General features: G+C 43.1%; 1 pseudogene across 1 annotated transcript in view; it reads right to left on the reverse strand.

Moving 5' to 3' along the window:
• Positions 1 to 428: 428 nt before the first annotated feature.
• Positions 429 to 18,772, reverse strand: part of LOC311132577 — a 60,701-nt pseudogene continuing 42,357 nt past the window's right edge. Inside the window, exons 4-7 of the transcript in view lie at positions 1,497 to 1,791; positions 1,169 to 1,298; positions 926 to 960; positions 429 to 569 (exon numbers count right to left, since the gene is read on the reverse strand). The product of the transcript in view is annotated as an uncharacterized misc_RNA (transcript). The remainder of the gene's footprint in view (positions 570 to 925; positions 961 to 1,168; positions 1,299 to 1,496; positions 1,792 to 18,772) is intronic.

An 18,772-nucleotide genomic window follows, 5' to 3' on the forward strand; every position in this document is an offset into this window, starting at 1 on the left:
CACTGGACAAAGGTTGCTATCCGGTTTTGTGAAAGAACAAAGGTGTGGTTGAATTTATTCTGGCATTGTGTCTTCTTATTGTCTTGGTCTTTAGGCCTATATATGATGGTCTCAAGGCATATGAGTTAACAGGTTATAGAGTAAACAATGCAATTATCACAACACATAGGTTGTAATATGGCTTGGCTTCCCCAGTGATTTTACCCACACAGCATAAAAATGAATGGTTTATTATGTTACAAACACACGGTCATGCAGCCAAAATGGGATTCTCTATCAGATGATTTCTTACGATAAAAAGCTGTAAAAAGTTATGGCTATTTAAGGCATTACAGGATCATTATATAAATCTAACATACAGACAATGTTAAAATTGTAAATTCCATACTAATTTCACCTTGGAGTCTTTGTGACAGTGGTGATATCTTTCACTGCTGCTGCAGGTATCTGACCTCAGAGTACACTGCATCCTCTCTGCTGGTCTTCTCTCTTGCTCTTCTAGAGGAGGAGGAGTTCTTCTTGGGGGTGAAACTCACAGCTGCATAGTTCAACACGTCACTGTCTTGATTCTGACGGTGGTGGAGCCATGAGGAAATACATTATGATGATAGCATGATCTACTATGTAATGTTTATATTCTCCTGTGGAAGAAAACACTCTACAAAAGACATGACTGTTCAGACTGTACACCCACTACAATGACCTGACAGTCAGTGGAACAGTGACAGACAGAAGTTCCATGGGAAAATTAACAACGATCACAATGATCAGAAGGCTTCATCTAGTACAGTGACCTATTGCTTCCAATACATTTTAATAACACATAAAGCACAAATATGCTGAATATTAGGTGGAAAGAAAGTTAAATGGCAGTTTGTTGTAAAAACTGAAAATATACTATATTTATAAATGTTGACAAATGTACCTGATTACCCTGGGATGTTGGGACATCTGTCCTCCCTTCAAAGAGATTGAAATAGAGGAAGGCCAGCTATTATTTTTTATGACAATCTATCTCTTTTTAACCTCATGTAGTTCATTAACAATGCTTATACGTTGGTTATTTAGCTGATATTTACAGAAGGTACATTGCATAGAGATGCATGAAACATTAGATACATCAGTTAAAACATTAGATACATTGGATACATTAGATATACAGTAATACCTCTGCTATCTTTGTTCTGAGTCTTGCACAGCACCCAGACAAGTAGAAGGGTCACTATCCCCAGGACGATGTTGGAGACGACCAAGGCCAGAACAGTTGGACTGATCAAATGGAGAATCATGCTCTGGAACTGTGGAAAGGGTATCAGGGAATTCATATTGTATTCATGAGCGCTTAGGAATTTCATTAAACAGAAAAATATGGAATCAAAAGCTAATGGTGTTATTGTATAGCTTGTTGAGACAAATGTATGGGGTCATTTGGAGGTAGGCCGTTTGCATAAATATACGGTATTGTTGGGGATATTTACAGATTAAATGGGATTTACCATGAATGTTCAGCTTGGTCCCGTTCCCAAACAGTATCTCTCCACATGAGGCCACAGCACAGTAGTAAGTCCCAGCATCAGAGAGGTTGAGGTTCCTCTTGGGGAGGTTGTAGAAACAGCTCTGTGTAGGAGACCCAGCCTCAGGGCTCTTCTCACACTGATCACTCCTGTCTCCATGGGTGTAAATGATTCCTGGACGGGATTCTCCTGAGCCATGTCTGAACCAATAGACACTGTGTTCTCCTACACAGGTCTCAGTGTGTATTGTACAGTTCAGAGTCACAGAGTCTCCTGGCTGGACTGACTCAGACAAATGCTCTCTGGACAACAGTATTACTATTTAACTTTGTACCTTTGAAATGAAATGTTATTGACTTATCATAATCCCTAAAAATTATTTTTTAAATCATGTCATATATTATATTTCAGCATATAATTTATCAGCGTATGACTTTAAACTTACAAGTAATTGCATTACCTTTAAGCATCAAGGTGGTTCCAGGTCCAAACTCTATGAAGTTTAAGCGCACCAATCCACAGTAGTACATCCCAACGTCCTCTTGCTTTGTTGAATATATATTTAGGTGAAATATCCCTACTTTCATCAATACATAAAACGCCTGAAACAAAATCAAGTATTTCCATTCAGAAAAAGACAGTATACCAAACACAAATTATTGAACCCAGCTTGAAAGTTGACTTTCTTAGGAAATGTGTCACTTACAAGAGTTGCAGAGAAGAAGAAAGACCAAGAGCTCAACCATCTTGACCTCGACCCTAGCTTTTCTGGAGCAGGAGTGATTTGTAGTGTGCAACTTGTAAAAAATACATTGAATCACACATCTGTGGTCTGATTGGTTAGATCTAGGTGGGGTCTGATTGGTCTATTAAATGTGTTCTGCTAAACACCTTATTGGCTGTTCAGTAGGTCATATGTGGAACAGAAACAGTATTTCTATGAAGTTTGAATCAGTGTCACTTTGCAAGATTGCATACAAGAAAATACAACCTGATAATATAATGTTTGGATCAGAAGGTCACCCATGTTGTGAGTTAGGAAATTAAGGTTACGTATGTAACCACAGTTATGTGAGCTATATGGATCACTCCGATATATTGGTATACCCGTACCAGATTTATTCAGTGCTAGAGGGACCTTACAAGCCAGTGGGCGAAGTCCCAGCACGGAACCGAGACGCAGGGGCCGTCAATGTGGAAGGGGAGTCCTGGCTCTGTCCCCAGAAGGGGAGGCGACGCCCAGGACCGCTGAACCAACCGCAGAGGGAGGTGCCACATTTACCCGATAGTACCTAGCAAAGGTGCAAGAGGAAGCCCAGCTGGCTGCAGCACAGATATCAGCGAGGGGCACTCCTCTCAGTAGAGCTCAGGACGCAGCCACACCTTGTGTTGAATGTGCCACCACAGATCCCAGCACTGGCCTGCCAGCCAGGCGGTATGCTGTCGTAATCGTGTCCCCGATCCGGTGAGAGAGCCTCTGCTTTGTTAGCCCAGCCCCTAGGACTCTCTCACCATAGCAGACAAAGAGCTGGTCTGTTGTTCTCACTTAAAGTGTCCGCTCCCCATAGGCAGCCAGTGCCAGCGCAGGGCACAGCATGCCGGAGGGAGGCCCAGAGTCCCCGGCCACTGCCGGGGGGTCGTAAGCAGACAGGATAAAAGGGAGGTTCACATGCCTGTCTGACAGAACCTTCGGGAGGAAGACATACTCCTCCCACCGGGGTCCATCCGTTAGCACTCAGAACTTACCGGAAAAGCATGGAGCTCACCCACGCTCTTCATGGAAGTAATCGCTACCAAAAAAAACACCTTCATAGAGAGGCGTTTCAGGGAGGCAGACTCCAACGGTTTGAAAGGCGGCTTTGCCAAAGCTGCCAAGACCACATCCAGATCCCAGCTCGCCATTGAGCGGGTCCTAGCTGGACGCAGGCGACAAACCCCCTTTATAAACCTGGAGACCATGGGACGGCGCCCCACTGGCCTGTCCATCCACCCCACATGGCAGGCAGATATAGCGGCCAAATACCCTCTCAGTGTAGAGGCTGCCAAGCCCTCATCCAAGCGAGACTGCAGGTATTGGAGGACATACTGCACCCCGCATGACTCAGGCACAACCTCAATACCAGTGCACCAAGAGCAGAACAACCGCCAGCGTAACTGGTATGCTGCGGTTGTAGCCGGTGCCCTTGTGCTCTGCATGGTGTTCATTACGCCCTCCTGTAGTCCTAACATGGACCATTGGTGCCGTTCAGCAGCGAAGCCCACAGACTGAGGCGGTGCAGTCTCAGATGCCACAAAGTTCCCCCGGCCTGAGACAGTTTGTGCAGCAAGAGCCACCATACTAATGGATGCACACGGAGTCGTAGTGTAACGCCAACGAAACACAAGTACGATAAACCACGGGCGGAAGATACAGATCAACCGCGCACAGCGAGTGGAGCACTCAAGAGGAGGGGCTGGCCAGTGAGTATACTTCCATGCAAGATATTACACTTAACAGTGACTTACCAAGCGAACTACAGAAAGTTTGTACCTCAAACCATACAGACGTCCGGCGAGAAAATTAAAGAGAACGTGTGTCGCGGCCATGGTGTCTATATATAGGGGCAGACCACAGCCGTGACACAGGTGTACACGGGAGTAAATCTGTAAATCCTATCCTCGGATGTATCCCTCCGCCGCGGAGTGATACCAATATATTGGAGTGATCTAATATAGTGAAACACAACTCAATCCTAGTTAGGGACTTTCCTGTCTTCACTTTGACTTCACCGTTCAACTAGAGGGTCATTCTTTTTAACAGTTTAATATATCTAAATGTAACATATAACATGATGAAAATACACTAGGGTGTAATAACAAACTCATAAAGGAAGCAGTGATTTTTGATCAGCAACATTTATTCAATTAAGATGCTATTCCAATATTTAAGACAGTAGAGAAATAATTAAAGTCTACTCACCTAATATTCTAATACAAGTTGCTTTTCTAGGTTACAAGTAGAGCTATTTCCTATTTTATTTAGCTATTATTTACGTACTAAAAGCGGTTGATTTACCAGTCATCACAAGGCCTTCAAAGTTATTTCTGATGTATATGGATGTGTTTTCTGTTCAATGTGGTGAGGTTCTTCACGTCTCACTCCTGCTGAAAGAACCTGACCTCAGAGTGCTCTGCGTCCTCTCTGCTGGTCTTGGCTCTTGCTCTTCTGGAGGAGGAGCTTTCCTTGGTGGTGAAACTCACAGCTGCATAGTTTACCACGTCACTGTCTTGGTTCTGTGTGAGAGAAGTGGAGCCATAACAAAGTGGAGTGATACAACAAAGAGTTAACCTGATCGACTGGTTGGGTTGGTGATCTCTCAGTTGCATCTTTAAATGAAAAACAAGAAGAAAATAACGTGTTACATATACAAGCTATCTCGCTAAAACAATCAATATGTTTTAGACATCGTCAAAAACTATAGTCAATTAAAAATTCCACAACAGCAAGTATATTAGTGTAATTAGTCATATGCATGAAATATGCAAAACAAAAACAAGCCTGGCGAGACATGCAGAGAGAGAGAGAGAGAGAGAGAGAGAGAGAGAGAGAGAGAGAGAGAGAGAGAGCATAAGGGACATTTCATCCCCTAGTGTTAGTCTATGAGAGACCCAGTAATGTTCATCTCATCAGGTCTCAATTTACACTGAGCTGCTCCATCCAGTCACCCGCACCACAGGAAGTGATGCGTACCCTCATTGGCCCCCAATCATATTCTCCTTATAAGGTGTTTCTCGGAATAGGACGCTTTGATCAGTGCAAAGTCAAGAAAGGAAATACTAAGGCTAAAAGAGGCAACTACTCCTCTGAAGCCATTAAACAGATGTGTTTTGACTTCTAACTCCTCCTCTCTAACCACACCCTGTACCACTGAGCTGTGTGGCCTAACTGAGTTAGAGAGAGCTAAATTAGCCCTGAGGTACAACTAACAAACATACATTGCAGAGATTGATTGACTAACATTTCAATACATTTAATATAACTACACAAATACAATATAGCAAGATTTATTTAGCTATTATTTACGTACTACATGTGGTTGAATGTGTTATTACATACAGCCGGAAAAAACTTTCGGATATCAGAGCGCAGGTAACTCACTATCATTATGACCAGGAATACGACTTTCCCGAATTGGTTCCTTTGTTCGTTCCCCCAGGGCAATTGAACTTATCCCATATGCTGCTCCAAGTCACCGCCGGCGGAGAAGAGGTATTCGGAGTGGACTTCTGGTCCGACTCAGGAGGCGGGCACACCATCCACCGCTTCTGAGTATATTACTCACTAATGTTCAGTCTCTGAACAATAAAGTAGACGAGCTCAGGGCGAGGATCTCCTTCCAGAGAGACATCAGAGACTGTAACATACTCTGTTTCATGGAATCATGGCTCTCTCAGGAAATACTGTCCCCATCCATACAGCCAGCTGGGTTCTCAGTTCATCTCGCAGATGAATAAAGAACTCTCCGGGAAGAAGAAAGGTGGGGGTGTATGCTTCATGATTAACTACTCATGGTGTGATTGGGATAACATACAGAAACTCAAGTCCTTTTGTTCACCTGACCTAGAATACCTCACAATCAAATGCTGACCGTATTACCTCCCAAGAGAATTCTCTTCGGTTATAGTTACAGCCTTGTATATTGCTCCTCAAGCCGATACCACGACGGCCCTCAAGGAACTGCACTGGACTTTATGCAAACTGGAAACCACATATCCTGAGGCCGCGTTTATTGTAGCTGGGGATTTTAACAAAGCAAATTTGAAGAAAACGCTACCGAAGTTCTATCCACACATTTACTGTTGTACTCGTTTAGGGAAAACACTAGATCACTGCTACTCGCCTTTTCGAGATACCTACAAGGCCCTCCCCCTTCGGCAAATCAGATCACGACTCCATTTTACTCCTCCCTTCCTATAGGCAGAAACTCAAACAGGAAGTACCCATGCTAAGGTCTATTCAATGCTGGTCTGACCATCGGAATCCATGCTTTAAGATTGTTTTGATCACGCGGACTGGGATATGTTCTGGGCACTCTGAGAATAACATTGACGCTTACACGGACACGGTGGCTGAGTTCATTAGGAAGTATATGGGATGTTGTTCCCACAGTGACTATTAAATCCTACCCAAACCAGAAACCGTGGATAGATTGTAGCATTCGCGCAAAACTGAAAGCGCAAACCACCGCATTTAACCATGGCAAGGTGACTGGGAATATGGTCCAATACAAACAGTGTAGTTATTCCCTCCGCAAGGCAATAAAACAGGCCAAAACGTCAGTACAAAGACAAAGTGGAGTCGCAATTCAATGGCTCAGACACGAGACGTATGTGGCAGGGTCTACAAACAATCACAGATTACAAAGGGAAAACCAGCCACGTCGCAGACACCGACGTCTTGCTCCCAGACAAGCTAAACACCTTCTTCGCCTGCTTTGAGGATAACACAGTGCCACCGACTCCCAAGGACTGTTTGCTCTCGTTCTCCGTGGCCGACGTGAGTAAGACATTAAGCATGTTAACCCTCGCAAGGCTGCCGGCCCAGACGGCATCCCTAGCCGCGTCCTCAGAGCATGCGCAGACCAGCTGGCTGGAGTGTTTACGGACATATTCAATCTCTCCCTATCCCAGTCTGCTGTCCCCACTTGCTTTGAGATGTCCACAATTGTTCCTGTACCCAAGAGAGCAAAGGTAACTGAACTAAATGACTATCGCCCCATAGCACTCACTTCTGTCATCATGAAGTGCTTTGAGAGGCTAGTTAAGGATCATATCACCTCTACCATACCTGACATCCTAGACCCACTTCAATTTGCTTACCACCCCAATAGATCCACAGACGATGCAATCGCCATCACACTGCACACTGCCCTATCCCATCTGGACAAGAGGAATATCTACGTCAGAACGCTGTTCATTGACTATAGCCCAGCCTTCAACACCATAGTACCCTCCAAGCTCATCATTAAGCTCGGGGCCCTGGGTCTGAACCCCGCCCTGTGCAACTGGGTCCTGGACTTCCTGACGGGCCTCCCCCAGGTGGTGAAGGTAGGAAACAACACCTCCACTTCGCTCCTCCTCAACACAGGGGCCCCACAAGGGTGCATGCTCAGCACCCTCCTATACTCCCTGTTCACCCATGACTGCGTGGCAACTGCACCACCCGCAACCGCAGGACTCCCCAGAGGGTGGTACGGTCTGCCCAACACATCACCGGGGGCACACTGCCTGCCCTCCAGGACACCTACAGCATCAGGAAGGCCAACAAGATCATCAAGGACATCAACCACCCGAGCCACGGCCTGTTCACCCCGCTATCATCCAGAAGGCGAGGTCAGTACAGGTGCATCAAAGCTGGGACCGAGACACTGAAAAACAGCTTCTATCTCAAGGCCATCAGACTGATAAATAGCAATCACTAGCCGGGTACCACCCAGCTACTCAATCCTGCACCTTAGAGGCTGCTGCCCTATATACATAGACATGGAATCACTGGCCACTTTAATAATGGAACACTAGTCACTTTAATAATGTTTACATACTGCTTTACTCATCTCATATGTATATACCATATTATATTCTACTGTATTTAGTCAATGCCACTCCAACATTGCTCGTCCTAATATTTATATATTTCTTAATTTCATTATTTTACTTTTAGATTTGTGTATTGTTGTGAATTGTTAGATATTGGGGCGGCAGGTAGCTTAGTGGTTAAGAGTGTTATGCCAGTAACTGAAAGGTCGCTGGTTCTAATCCCTGAGCCGATTAGGTGAAATTCTGTCCATGTGCCCTTGAGCAAGGCACTTAACCCTAATTGCTCCTGTAAGTCGCTCTGGATAAGAGCGTCTGCTAAATGACCAATTTATTTATATTACTGCACTGTTGGAGCTAGGAACACAACTACTTCGCTACACCCGCAATAACATCTGCTAAATATGTGTATGTGACCAATAACATTTGATTTGATTAGGATGTTCACCACACTGTGTGTATTTCTTCTTCTAGGAGAAATGGGCACGTTTATTTACCTTTATTATGATAGCATGTTCAAAAACATTTATTTTTTTACTCAGACACGTTCAGCATAGCCTTCACGAGGGAGTACAAGGACACAATTTATTTATTAACATTCACAGACACTTTGAGGCAATCCAACCTTGTATTTTAATCTATATAAGGTTTAATATATTTGTGTACGTTTTTGTCTTTTGTTTTGTTGCAGTTCATGCGTTAGCTGAGACTGAGTCCTCTGCCATACAACAGGAGAGTGGTCTCATGTCAGCCAATTTTGTAGTCTTTACAGTGTCTTTTCAGTGCTTCTATTAGGGTGGCATGGCGATGCACTTCTCCTGATCCAAGCAACCCTTGGGAGAAAAACCTCAACTCATCTCAACCATCTATAAGTACTGAATGACAAAGGTGAAACATTTTACCATGAGTTCAAGGGTAACCCTCACTTCTCAGACATGATAAGCTCGGATTCAGCAATGTACTACTGTGGAAGCACGCACTCAAATGTGGTGGAATTTGGAAAAGGAACAATTCTCAATGTAAAAGGTACAGTACTGAGAAATGTATTTTGATATTTTCAGACATTCAAACAAATCAGAATTTATACACTACCAGTCAAATGTTTGGACACAGCTACTCATTCAAGGTTTTTCTTTATATTTAAAAATTTTTACATTGTAGAATAATAGTGAAGACATCAAAACTATGAAATAACACATATGGAATCATGTATTAACCAAAAAAGTGTTCAACAAATCAAAATATATTTTATATTGGAGATTCTTCAAATAGCCACCCTTTGCCTTGATGACAGTTTGCACACTCTTGGTAAAAATAAAGAAAAACCCTTGAATGAGGAGGTGTGTCCAAACTTTTGACTGTATGTTGAATCAAAATGGAGATAGGTGTTTGGGTTTGGGTTTGGTTGGGTTCATAAGTGACAACAAGGCTTCACCCTATCAGGGTTAGTGCTGGTAAGGCTTTATTTGTATAAACCCCTACAGATGGATTATACATGTTCAAACTAACTATCCACTAGCCTTAACCCTAACCCTTAACCCCAACCCCAGCCCTAACCCTACCATACTGCGATAGTTTGGACTTCTGTTTTAAAGCCAGAGGATGAGTCTGAGATGTATTTCACTGTTAGTTTTAAACAAATAATTGTGTATTTTCATTCATAAAACTGATGATGGGTGTACTGTTGCTTCATGTGTTGTATGCATGTGCATACTGTGACTGTCACCCTGATGTTAACTACTAGGTAGCTACTTCCCAAGCCATTACCAGACAGTAGTGCTTGGCAAGTGGGAGAAAAGGGCACTATGTCCCGGTGTTATTGTCGTTGAATAGTAGACAATTTGTATGTCTCAAGGTGACATCTAGATGGTTATCAATATTAGTTATTTCTATCCTACTTGAAAAAAATAGATGTGATGGTAAAAAATGGCCACATTAGCTACCGCCGGCGACATGACCGTGATATAGCTGCCCGGTAAGAAGCACCCCCAGTCTGATTTAGTGCCTGGTCTTGTCCACTCTGTTCTGGCATCTGGGCATTGTAGAGGGAAGCTGAAGACACATACGTGTTCCTGAGAGAATTATCTTTCAGTGATTGGGTCATAATATTTTGTAGCTTAAACCATTCAAAAGATAGAGCCACCTTTGTAGGAAGAAAACAGAAACCTTTTTATTACAACCACATCTTTCTGTTTACTAACGTAACCAAGGTACTATGAACTAAGTGCAAATTGTTTTATTTTATTTTAGAATTTCTCTCACGACCCCTTTTTCAAATCAGCCGACCCCAAAACAAGCGACAACTAGTTTGGGACGCGCTTTACTAACCAATAATATCAGGTAATCACTGGCCCCAGCCTTGTAGTTTTTGTCACCTCACACTGTGGTTGATGCACTTGTCACCTTTCTAATGTCAGTTAGACCATGAAGAACAAACTGCAGTAAATGGGCATTACCTGACATCTATAGCAGCGGAGGCAGTGGAGGCTGCTGTGGGTAGGACAGCTCATAATAATGGCTGGAACGGAGTGAATGGAATGACATCAAACCATGTGTTTAGTGTATTTGATACCATTCCACCTATTCCGCTCCAGCCATTACCACGAGTCCGTCCTCCCCAATTAAGGTGCCACCAATCTCCTGTGATCTACAGAGATCTATTTTCACACATTTGAGTCAAACTCTGATGCCGCAATATATTGCGGTTGAAGAGACTGATCACACATAGGCATGTTGTTCATGATGGACTTTGGAGAAAAGGTACAGTAATTATTACTGTTCAATTTCATTTAACTTGAAAAAATGGTTCATTAATGTACATGTAATTTTAGATACAGTGTAAAACATATGTAAAACATATGTCTCTTTCTCATTCGCATGAGAAAGAGACGGAGATGTCGTGGACGTAGGTCGGGGTGCCTTGTAAGGATCCGACGGCGAGCGAGTAAACTGCCTCTTCCATCAATCTACCACCACAAACCGATGTTGGCACTAAGATTGCACCGATGTTGGCACTAAGATTGCAGGAAAACGCTCATCCAGAGGCAGCGCTCCTAGTGGCCGGGGACTTTACTGCAGGTAAACTTAAATCAGTTCTACCTAATTTCTACCAGCATGTTAAATGTGCAACCAGAGGGAAAAAAACTTTAGACCACCTTTACTACACACACAGAGACGCATACAAAGCTCTCCCTCGCCCTCCATTTGGCAAATCTGACCATAACTATCCTCCTGATTCCTGCTTATAAGCAAAAACTAAAGCAGGAAGCACCAGTGACTCGGTTAATAAAAAAGTGGTCAGATGACGCAGATGCTAAGCTACAGGACTGTTTTGCTAGCGTAGACTGGAATATCTTCTGGGATTCTTCAGATAGCATTGAGGAGTACACCACACCAGTCACTGGCTTCATCAATAAGTGCATCGATGACGTCGTACCCACAGTGACCGTACGTACATACCCCAACCAGAAGCCATGGATTACAGGCAACATCCGCACTGAGCTAAAGGGTAGAGCTGCCGTTTCAAGGGGCGGGACACTAACCCGTAGGCTTATAAGAAATCCCGCTATGCCCTCCGACGAACCATCAAACAGGCAAAGAGTCAATACAGGACTAAGATTGAATTGTACTACACCGGCTCTGATGCTCGTCGGATGTAGCAGGGCTTGGGAACTATTACAGACTACAAAGGGAAGCACAGCCACGAACTGCTCAGTGATACAAGCCTACCAGATGAGCTAAATCACTTCTATGCTCGATTCGAGGCAAACAACACTGAAGCATGCATGAGAGCATCAGCTGTTCTGGATGACTATGTGATCACGCTCTCTATAGCCGATGTGAGTAAAACTTTTAAGCAGGTCAACATTCACAAGGCCGCAGGGCCAGACGGATTACCAGGACAAGTACTCCGAGCATGTGCTGACCAACTGGCAAGTGTCTTCACTGACATTTTCAACATGTCCCTGACTGAATCTGTATTACCAACATGTTTCAAGCAGACCACCATAGTCCCTGTGCCCAAGGACACTAAGATAACCTGCCTAAATGACTACTGACCCGCAGCACTCACACTGTAGCCATGAAGTGCTTTGAAAGGCTGGTCATGGCTCACATCAACACCATTATCCCAGAAACCCTAGACCCACTCCAATTTGCATACCGCCCCAACAGATCCACAGATGATGCAATCTCTATTGCACTCCACACTGCCCTTTCCCACCTGGACAACAGGAACACCTATGTGAGAATGCTATTCATTGACTACAGCTCAGCGTTCAACACTATAGTGCCCTCAAAGCTCATCACTAAGCTAAGGATCCTGGGACTAAACACCTCCCTCTGCAACTGGATCCTGGACTTCCTGACGGGCCGCCCCCAGGTGGTAAGGGTAGGTAACAACACATCTGCCACGCTGATCCTCAACATGGGGGCCCCTCAGGGGTGCGTGCTCAGTCCCCTCCTGTACTCCCTGTTCACCCATGACTGCATGGCCAGGCACGACTCCAACACCATCATTAAGTTTGTCGACGGCACAACAATGGTAGGCCTGATCACCGACAACGATGAGACAGCCTATAGGGAGGAGGTCAGAGACCTGGCCGTGTGGTGCCAGGATAACAACCTCTCCCTCAAAGTGATCAAGAGAAAGGAGATGATTGTGGACTACAGGAAAAAAAAGAGGACTGAGCACGCCCCCATTCTCATCGATGGGGCTGTAGTGGAACAGGTTGAGAGCTTCAATTCCTTGGTGTCCACATCACCAACGAACTATCATGCTCCAAACACACCAAGACAGTCGTGAAGAGTGCACGATAAAACCTATTCCCCCTCAGGAGACTGAAAAGATTTGGCATGGGTCCTCAGATCCTCAAAAAGTTATACAGCTGCACCATCGAGAGCATTCTGACTGGTTGCATCACCGCCTGGTATGGCAACTGCTCGGCCTCTGACTGCAAGGCACTACAGAGGGTAGTGCGTACGGCCCAGTACATCACTGGGGCCAAGCTTCCTGCCATCCAGGACCTCTATACCAGGCGGTGTCAGAGGAAGGCCCTAAAAATTGTCAAAGACTCAAACCACCCTAGTCATAGACTGTTCTCTCTGCTACCGCATGGCAAGCGGTACCGGAGCGCCAAGTCTAGGTCCAAAAGGCTTCTCAACAGCTTCTACCCCCAAGCCATAATACTCCTGAACAGCTAATCATGGCTACCCGGACTATTTACATTTAAGTCATTTAGCAGACGCTCTTATCCAGAGCAACTTACAGTTAGTGAGTGCATACATTATTTTTGTATTGAATTTTTCTTACTGGCCCCCCGTGGGAATCGAACCCACAACCCTGGTGTTGCAAACGCCATGCTCTACCAACTGAGCTACATCCCTGCCGGACATTCCCTCCCCTACCCTGGACGAATTGTGCGCCACCCCAGGGGTCTCCGGGTCACGGCCGGCTACGACAGAGCCTGGATTCAAACCAGGATCTCTAGTGGCACAGCTAGCACTGCGATGCAGTGCCTTAGACCACTGCGCCACTCGGGAGGGTACTTGACTGCATAAGTGTCTTTGAGTGTGCATGAATGGGACTGGGTGTGAGCAAGTAAGTTATGAATGTCCAGATCGAAGTGCCAAACCAGGCCAGTTCACTCAGGACTAGGAGGGGCAGACAGGCAGAAGGATGGGTGATACGGGAAAGGGGCCGAACCTGACGGTGCCAGAGAAACGCTTGTCCTTCTGGGGATCGTAGTTCTTCAAGCTGATCTGGAGTTCTACAGATTCCTTGAACTTGCGTGGCTTGGCCAGGGATCCCGCCTGGACCTCCTTGACCACCTCATAGAGCATATCCCTGGACAACTTGTTCATTTTACAGTATTGCTCACACGCGACAGATTGCTGAACAAATCAGATGCCAGGCCATCCAACATGGGGATGTATTACTATGCTGCACGTGATTATGGAAGGGACCAAGCTGAACATTCATGGTAAATATAATATGGTTGTTTATTAACAATATGCAAACATGAACCTTAGTTATTACACTGTATTAGCCAATACTATATTATATACAATTTTAAAAATGTGGAAATATAAAAGGTTAAATTCTCTCAGGTGGTGACATTCAAGTGGCGACTGAAGCAGATATGAGGATCCTTGTCCTCCTCTCCATCATAAGAACTGAAATTCTTCTCTGCTGTCTGACCATCATCTTCATCATTTACCTCATCAGGAAATAGATCAATTCAATGATTCAGTTTCACAATCCTTCAGCTGTTACAAACATAAATGTGGTTTACTGCCTGTTCAAATGTTTCAGTCCTCGTCAGCTTAGGTGACATATTGTCAACGTAAAATGCCCACATGTTGATGATGCAGATTCGCATGTAATACTTTTTCTATATTTCTATTCAGACTTTCAATAAATAAATGAATCGTTATTGAAAATGCAATTGTTTTATTCAATACTGACATAATTACATAGTAGTTACAGTATGATATGGTAACTGATGGGAAGTATTTCACAGCCATTGCATTATGGGAGCATACACATCGTGTCTCAGAAACGTCTCCATCCTGCCCTCTCCCTCTTCCACAGTCTGATATGTTCATTGAGAAGCTCAGTGCAGCGTACATTTCTGTGTCCATGTTCATATTCTAAAATAAAGAAAGAGACAGAGATACATACTGTCGTGGAAATTCAACACCAGGGACACCTGAAGTCAAATTTAAATGAATCATTCTTTATTATCAGCAAGATGGAGAGGTTCCAACAAACTTACTGCATCAAGTAGTACATGTCTGTCAGGAGCTCTCACATCCACATTCACTTAGTACTATTCCCAAACACACTCAGTAGTCCCAGACTACAGAAGTCCCAGACCACAGTGGTCCCAGACCACATAGACAATTCCTAGAAATGCCTATAGACAGCTGTTGGTGGGGCTTCTCTACCCTCACTCAGTAGTAAAAGACTACTCTAGCCTCACCAGAGACTATAGTATCTTTCTAGTAGTCCCAGACCACATAGATGTCATTTCTTCATTTTCTTTTCTTTTTTTTAACACAAATCCATAAAAAATTGTTGCGGATGATGTGTCTCCTCCTGGGAAGCTCGTAGTAAGGATCTGGTCTGGGCGGGTCCTCGTCGTCTTTTGGTCAGACGGGAATTTCCCTCACGCCTTAATGCGCCACAGGTTTTCCGTCGCAGACCCCCATTGGAAAGTTCCACAGGCTGAATCAACTATCCTGTTCGTTGACGCATAGTACACACGTCGGTCAGGATCTCTCCAGTTAACTGACAATAAAGAAAGATTAATTTAAGTTTGACTTCAGGTGTCCCTGGTGTTGAATTTCCACTACAATACTTAATCCATATTTACTAAATTTCCACTACAAAACTTAATCCAAAATCCCAAAATGGGATTCTCTATCAGATGATTTCTTACAATAAAAAAATGTAAAAAGTTATGGCTATTTAAGGCATTACAGGATCATTATATAAATCTAACATATAGACAATGTTAAAATTACATTTTCATTGTTACTTTGAAAATTGGATACTAATTTCAGTTACTAAAAGCAGTTTTATTAGGCTACAAATAGTTAAATGGTTCTTCTTGGAGTCTTTGTGACAGTGGTGATATCTTTCACTGCTGCTGCAGGTATCTGACCTCAGAGTACACTGCATCCTCTCTGCTGGTCTTCTCTCTTGCTCTTCTAGAGGAGGAGGAGTTCTTCTTGGGGGTGAAACTCACAGCTGCATAGTTCAACACGTCACTGTCTTGATTCTGAGGGTGGTGGAGCCATGAGAAAATAAATGATGATGATAGCATGATCTACTATATAATGTTTCTATTCTCCTGTGGAAGAAAACACTCTACAAAAGACATGACTGTTCAGACTCTACACCCACTACAATGACCTGACAGTCAGTGGAACAGTGACAGGCAGAAGTTCCATGGAAAAATGAACAACGATCACAAAGATCAGTAGGCTACATCTTGTTACTTTCAAAAAAAGCTTAATAACATAAAAAGCACACATAAGCTGAATACTAGCTGTAAGGAAAGTTAAATAGCAGTTGTGAAGAAACACTCTTGTAAAAACTGAAAATATACTGTATTTATACATATTGACAAAATTACCTGATTGCCATGGGACTTTGGGACATCTGTCCTCCCTTGAAAGAGATTGAAATAGAGGAATTCCAGCTATTAATGTGAAGACAATCTATTTGTCTGTTTAACTTCATGCAGTTAATTAACTATGCTTATAAGTTGTATATTGAATTGATGTTTGCAGAATGTAAATTTCTGACTCGTTTCAGGAAATGAGGCGTATGGCGCGCATCACTACTTCGCATGAGAGCAATTTGAACGTAAACTTTTTTTATTCATCAAAACGCATTTATTTTTGGCAGAAATGCCTTCTGGAACATGTGAACTTTCATGTGCCTTAATAACAAACTTGTATGCCATCTGTTAATACGAATACAATTGTTAAATTACGAGCCTAGTTGGTTTAGCCACAGAAAAAGACAGCAACCTTCCCTCTAGCCATGATTGGCTGAGATAATGAGTGGGCTGGACATGCCGAGAGATGAGTTTGGATTGGTCTGCCATGTAGCCCGCTTCTGTCTATAACATGATCTGGTCAGTATGTGTAGGTAATCCTTTCTAACATGGCTTTTTTTAAAGATATCATGTAGTAGAACTGTGTAAGTGTTGCTCTCCACTTTCTGGAGGACCGCGTTTTGAAATCAGTGGAATTAGAGTATGATAGCTAAGGAGACGGAGAAAACACCTGTCTCCAGATTACATCTTCAATCTAAGGGCAACCATGGCAACCGTGGCAGAGAAGGAGAAGCGTCCATCCATGTATACGGGTAAGATAATGTAGCTAGCTACATTTTCATATATTACACGTTTCTAATTTTGTCAGAAAGTAGTTTTCATTTCAAGTTAAATTGTACTGTTAGCTAGCTAGCTAACGTTATGTGTATGAACTGTGTAGTAATATTATTCATATTTCAGAGCCATTTGCTTTGCCAGTTATAGCCTAATGTTAGTGTGGTGTCGAGACAACGATGCTGATATGCTGTGTTGACAAGGAATCCCCTGACACTGTACTTGATTATAACCTTTATTACATCAAGGATTTCAGCATCAATTTACAGATTTTGCAGAATCTGGAGAACAACTAACCCAATCTCAAATATGATTATTCTCCCTGTCCTTTGTTCAAAACCTGGTATATATCCTATGTAACATAAGATGGGTGTTTTGGATAGATCAATCCCTGGCCTCCACATATCCCCATGTCCACTGTTTTAGGGAGCCCCTATAGTAATACTTTCCAGATGTTTCAGCAAAGCAGAGTTCATTTAACCAACCATATGAAAACCTCAGCCAAAGCTATAAATGTTCAGATACTACATATTTCCCCCTTTCGAGACTAATTAAGTCTCGAAAACCAAAATAATAGGATTATGATAAATAACAATTTTTATTACATCAGGCTTCTTGAGTAACTTTAGCAATAAAACAAAATGTATGGAGTGTAAACACATTTTTTTTAAATGGAGTTTAGACACATTTTTATGGAGTGTGAGAGCGAAAAACCTGTCTGGCAGCTTTCATTCCAAATATCCATCAATCAATCAAGACAGGAAAATTCTCTCACGGCCCCTCTGCCCCAGGCGACCACCTAAGTACTCCAGATCAATTTATAAATCTTTATCAATGCATTTTAAGCTATGATGCAATTGAATACACATGAAAACCTCAGAAAACAAAATACAATCAAAAACCCATCCACATTCAGGCTGGTCGACCCATCGGACCCTCCTGTGGATTCTCTCTGTCCCTGCCTAGACCCAATATCCCTAAGCATCCACGAAAAAAACAAAAACATCTGAGGTCCCCACATGTACCCAACCACAAAAACATCATTCTTCAAAAAATTTATACAGAAAGAATATGACACTGGAATGTAGTCCACTACACTGCAGCTCCTCAGCAGTGTCGACTTTCAATGCAACGTCGATGATGGAATCTGAACATTTCCACACCGTCCTTGTTCAACTTCCTCCAGTCCATTCATATTGTCCATGTTTGAGTATTTGAATCCCACTCTACACATTCCCCCTACTTCTGGAAGAAAAGAAAACACCAACCAGTATCTTTTGCAAAGCAACACATGAAAATTAAAACATCAATATAAAAAATAATATATAAAAATGATATATATATAAATGAATCGCATTCCATTTCCCCCCTTTGATTCATAAGAAAAGACTAACAATAATATGCAAAGAAATGTGAAAAATGATCGAACAATCAGATATTCAAAATGGATATCTATCCATCAATACTCCATCCAGTCCCACTTGTTTATCCCCATCTAGATCAGTAACAGTTAACAACGGCATCTGAGTGTTGTCTCCAGGCATCACAACTCCAACCCATCTCAATATCATAGCCTTCGCAAAAGTCAATAACAAAGTACAAAAGCAAAACATCACACACAGCGCTACAAGAGCTGCTACTAAAATCTGAACTATCACTGCTCCCACTGGGCCTAACTGATCTTGCAACCAAGCCTTCGCTGACCATCCAGCTCCTTCAGATCGACCAAACGCATCCCTTATACTCTTCAATGCATCTATAACACTAGTGATATTATCGGAA

The sequence above is a fragment of the Coregonus lavaretus genome, assembly GCF_964263955.1.
Source record: "Coregonus lavaretus genome assembly, chromosome: 7".
Taxonomy (NCBI): Eukaryota; Metazoa; Chordata; class Actinopteri; order Salmoniformes; family Salmonidae; genus Coregonus; species Coregonus lavaretus.